The following is a 5183-nucleotide window of genomic DNA, read 5'->3' as shown; positions in this document are numbered from 1 at the left end:
CTGGTTCAGAGTTAGATAACAAGTAAAATCTAGGTGGATTCCTCCTTAGTTGTCGTCTTTATCAATTACTTTTCTTCAATTCTTTTTTTCAAATCTTCTCTTTGCCTTAGTTTAATTAGTTAATTAGTTTAGTTAATCAGTTTAATAAACAACCCCTCTTCATTTCTAGGTTAAATAATAAAAAGATAGTTATTACTAGTATTTTGAATTCCCTTGGGTACGACATCTCGGTCTTGCCATTACTATACTATTGTTCGATAGGTGCGCTTGCCTTTTCGTCGTGATAATAGTTAGTCTAGGTTTGATTTTCATTATAAATATTTATTACTTGTTACGAATCACGCGATCAAGTTTTTGGCCCCGCTGCCGGGGAACTAAAATATTAGGAACGCTCAATTTTTATTACTTTAGCGATTTATTTTTCTTGCAATTTAATTTTATTTCATTATTAATATTATTTATTAATTTTCTTTTTTCTTTCTCTTGGCAGGTTTTTATAGTTTATGACTAGAAGAAACCCGTCGGGACCATTACTTTTTGACGAAGAAATTGATCGTACAGTTCGCAGAAATCAAAGAGAAATAAGGTGCAGCTTAAGATACACAGAGAACAAGCAAGAAGATGATACTCAACCCCCAATCGAAGAGATGGCTGAAAACCAAGGCAATCAGCTACCTTCTGCAATTGCGGTTAATCAAAATCCTGCTCCACGTACTATGTATGATTATGCTAAACCTTCTCTAATAGGAACTGAATCTAGCATAGTTAGACTGGCTGTAGCTGCAAATACTTTTGAACTAAAACCTAATACAATTCAAATGATACAGCAGTTTGTTCAGTTTGATGGTTTGTAGGATGAAGATCCCAACGCTCACTTAGCAAACTTTCTGGAATTTTGTGATACATTTAAAATCAATGGCGTTTCTGATGATGCCATTCGTCTTCGGTTATTTCCTTTTTCACTAAGAAACAAAGATAAACAGTGGTTGAACTCGTTGCCACGAGAGTCTATCACTACTTGAGAACAAATGACCGAAAATTTTTTACTAAAATACTTTCCGCCGGCTAAAATGGCTAAATTACGCAATGATATCTCTTCTTTTGTGTAGATGGATTTAGAAACACTTTACGATGCATGGGAGAGATACAAAGACTTACTGAGAAGGTGCCCCCTCCATGGGTTACCACTTTGGCTTCAAGTGCACACATTCCACAATGGTCTGAATCCCTCGACTCGGCAAATGGTTGACTCAGCTACTGGCGGAACCATCAACAATAAAACACCAGAAGATGCCTGTGAGTTTATAGAGGAGATGTCACTGAATAACTATCTGCGGCAAGTTATGAGGACAAAGCCAACGAAAACTGCGGGCGTTTATAACGTCGACTCAGTTACAATGCTCTCTAATCAGGTAGAACTTCTTAATAAAAAGATTGACGGTTTATTTGGTTCTACGTAGGTACATCCAGTAATAAGGTGTGACTCAAGTGGTGGAGGTGTGCATACAGAATACCAATCCTTCAACCCTACAAATGAAGAAGAACAAGTCAACTATATGGGTAACAATAACTTTCGATCTCAAAATAACCCATACAGTAATTCTTATAATACAGGTTGGAGGAACCACCCAAATTTCTCCTGGGGTGGTCAAGGGAATCAAAAGCCACAAAATCCTCAGGGTTTTCAACAGCCACCTTATCAACAAGAGAAGAAACTGAACCTTGAGGAGATGCTCTCAAAATTCATCCCGGTGTCAGAAACCCGTTTCCAAAATACCGAGACAGCACTAAAGAATCAACAAGTATCGATCCAAGGACTCGAAACTCAGATAGGCCAGCTTTCCAAACTAATCTCTAAACGACCACAAGGTAGCTTGCCAAGTAACACTGAACCCAACCCAAGGGAACAAATCAACGTAATTAATATCCAAAATGACGAAGGAGTCGTTGAGCCTAAACCAGAACTGAGGCAAGAAACAGTGGTAAACAAAGAGAGAGATGAGGTAGATCAAAATACAAACAAACCAGTGACTGTCGAATATAAACCTTGTGTGCGATACCCTAACGCGACAAGGAAATACTACTCAGACGAAAAATTCGATAAATTTCTTAAACTTTTGAAAAAAAGTACATATTAACTTACCATTTATTGAAGCTTTGTCGCAGATGCCAAATGCAATAAAATTTTTAAAAGAGCTTTTAGTAAATAAGAGGAAGTTGGACAAAGTGTCGCATGTGGAGCTAAATGCATTCTGCTCAGCTATTCTACAGAATAAGCTACCCCACAAATTGAAAGATCCAGGGAGTTTTACAATTCCTTTCTTAATTGGTAGTTTAGATATACGTCATGCATTAGCTGATTTAGGGGCTAGTATTAACGTCATGCCTTACAAAATGTTTAAGCAACTAGGTCTTGGAAAACCTAAACAAACTAGGATGAGCATTCAATTGGCATATAAAACTATAAGATTCCCTAGGGGTATTATTGAAGATGTCCTCGTGAAAGTAGATAAGTTCATATTTCCCGTTGATTTCGTTGTTCTAGACATAGAAGAGGATAATAACACCCCTTTGATTTTAGGGAGGCTCTTTTTAGCAACTGCTAAAACAATTATTGATGTTAGCACAGATGATCTTACACTTCGTGTGGGAGACGAAACGATCACCCTTCAAGCTCGTAATTCTAGCATCACATCGAACATTGAAGGTAATAGTCCACACCAATCTACTAAAACTGACAACATGACTTTGTAGAAATTGAGCTTCAAAGAAGTTTACGAGCCATGTTCCAGAAATAATAGAGGACACATTCATGAAGAACGAAGGCTACGGATAGAGGAGCTAGACGAATGGCGAGTACACAAACCGAGAACACATGATAAACCAAAACTACGCCAAAATAAGCCCGATACCTCTCCTAATCAACTTAAGGTTGGCAATAAAGCCTTACTAGATGCCGCAGATTCCCACATTGTCACTACCACACCAAATGAGGAATTCCCTCTTACGGTACTTTTAAGGTAAACAACACCTGATTAAAACCCTATTTTGATGAGATTGATAGCAGGAATGAGGAGTAATCTCCTTGAATTACCCTGACCATTCACCAGAGAGGTAAGTCGAGCTTAGACTATAAATAAGCGCTTCTCGAGAAGCAACCCGAGCACTAACATGTTTTGATTTCTTTATTTTTAATTTCTACCACTTTAAATCATTAAATTTATCTTTGAATTGCAAAGTTTTTCAGCACACATGGCCAGGAACACGGGTGTGCCTAAAGCCGTGGCCAAGCAGGGGAAGAGACATGACCGTGCGATACGGCTGTATGGAAGCAGGACATGATTTCCTCAAAATATGGAATACGATAAATCCCAATGGCCGTGCGACATGGCCGTGGGTGAACTTGGTAGGTGAACACGGGCGTAGGAATGGAAAAACAAGGGCGTGCCAGGAGTAAGGTTCAATTCTATTTCTTCGACATGGGCGTGTGACACGCCCGTGCCGTTAGGCCATGGACAACAATACACGAGCGTGGTACCCTAACACACGGACGTGGGCGAAGCGAACAAAGCTAGGCACGATCGTGTGACATGGCCGTGCGCCACAGACGCCCCAAACACACGGGTGTGGGATAGTAGCCGGGCACGACCTAAATTGCAAAATTCAAAAAACACGGGCTCACCTTCAGAGTACACGAGCATGGCCCTAGACCGTGTGCACCTCCCCTATATAAGCAAATCACTGTTCATTTTCTTCTTCCTTTCAAAACCTTAGTCGAAATCTCCCCTTCCCCACTCCCTAATCCCTATTCCGGCCACCATCAACCAGATTCTCACTTCCCCAACCGTCAAACCACCCTAAAATCCACTCCCCCTGCATTAATCCTCACTTTCCCCTCTCTTTTCCCTCTATTTTTCCTCCACACGGTTGTACACCCACGCCACACGCCCGTGCTCGCCACCAACACACCCGTGCACCACCCTACAGTAGCTTTTGGTTTACTTTCTCAACCTAAATACTTTAGGAATTTGCTTTAGTATTTTCTATATTTGAATTGTTTAAACTACTAAATAGCATATGCTAGTTTTGGGATTCTTGCTTAACTGATGATACATCTTTGATTCCAGTAAATGCTTCTGAATAATCATATAAAATTTTCACCTCTCGCTTGATATAGTGAAATGTTAACACATCTTGGACCTACTATATCAATGCTCATACATTTTTAGGTACATTATGTCATCATCGAGAGGCAAGAAGGCCGTGGTCCCATCCTCAAAGAGACGTAGGGGACCGAGTTCTTCCTTAGTATGTGCTACAGCCGAAGTTCAGTACCCATTCCTTGAGTTTTCTTAACCTTTGCAGGAGGAGCTACTTCAGATACTATGCGCGCGACCCCTCACTACAGGTCGCTGCATCGACTGGGCTGCCGTGGAGCAAGTCCAGCTAGCTGATGCCATCCATGCCCTCCTTTCCACAGACCCATGAGAATGGTTCTTCGTTGTTACCGAACCCATTTATTTAGAGCTAACTTTAGAATTATGCTCTACTTTTCATTTACAGATGGTGATGACGAACAATGATGACCTCGGTACCATTCACTTTCGCTTAGGTGGTCTAGTTCACGCGATGAGTGTCCCAGAGTTTGGAGTTGCTCTGGGACTTTATACCGATGAGTTTATAGAGGAGGAGGACATGAATGCACTACCACGCAATATCCACATTTTGCCCTCCTCGTGTTGGAAAGCTTTGGCACCACTCTCTTCCACCTACGACCCCAGCTACTTGAAAGCCTCAGCTTTCGCCCCTTTTCTATGATATTTACATGCCATATTGGCACACACTTTGACCGGAAGGAGAGAAAGCACCGGCGTCGTCAACACCAACGACGCCTACTATTTATGGTACATGGCAAATGTACACGTGACTGACTTGGCATACTTCATTGCTTTCGCCATTCGCCATCAGACTGAGAGGCATTGGAAGGGGGTAATCTCTATCAGCCCCTACGTGACATGACTTGCCAGACACTTCGGCCTCCTCAACATCGTGGCCCAGTCATCAGCGCTTACATTGATAGGTCAGATGTCCCCACAGGGCATCACGACAATTGATCGCGTGATTCGTAACAAGTAATAAATATTTATAATAAAGATCAAACCTAGACTAACTATTATCACGAC

The 5183-nt window shown here is 41.2% G+C and overlaps 1 non-coding gene across 1 annotated transcript; it reads right to left on the bottom strand.

Annotated features, from left to right (window-relative positions):
• Nucleotides 1-1076: 1076 nt before the first annotated feature.
• On the bottom strand, nt 1077-1183 carry LOC121208771 (small nucleolar RNA R71). Its single transcript, XR_005903896.1, has one exon. It is a non-coding gene; the product is annotated as a small nucleolar RNA R71 (small nucleolar RNA).
• Nucleotides 1184-5183: the final 4000 nt, after the last annotated feature.

The sequence above is a fragment of the Gossypium hirsutum genome, chromosome A10 (assembly GCF_007990345.1).
Source record: "Gossypium hirsutum isolate 1008001.06 chromosome A10, Gossypium_hirsutum_v2.1, whole genome shotgun sequence".
In the NCBI taxonomy this organism is placed as follows: Eukaryota; Viridiplantae; Streptophyta; class Magnoliopsida; order Malvales; family Malvaceae; genus Gossypium; species Gossypium hirsutum.
The sequence above is the reverse complement of the archived record's forward strand: the minus strand, read 5'-3'. Positions and strand labels throughout refer to the sequence as shown.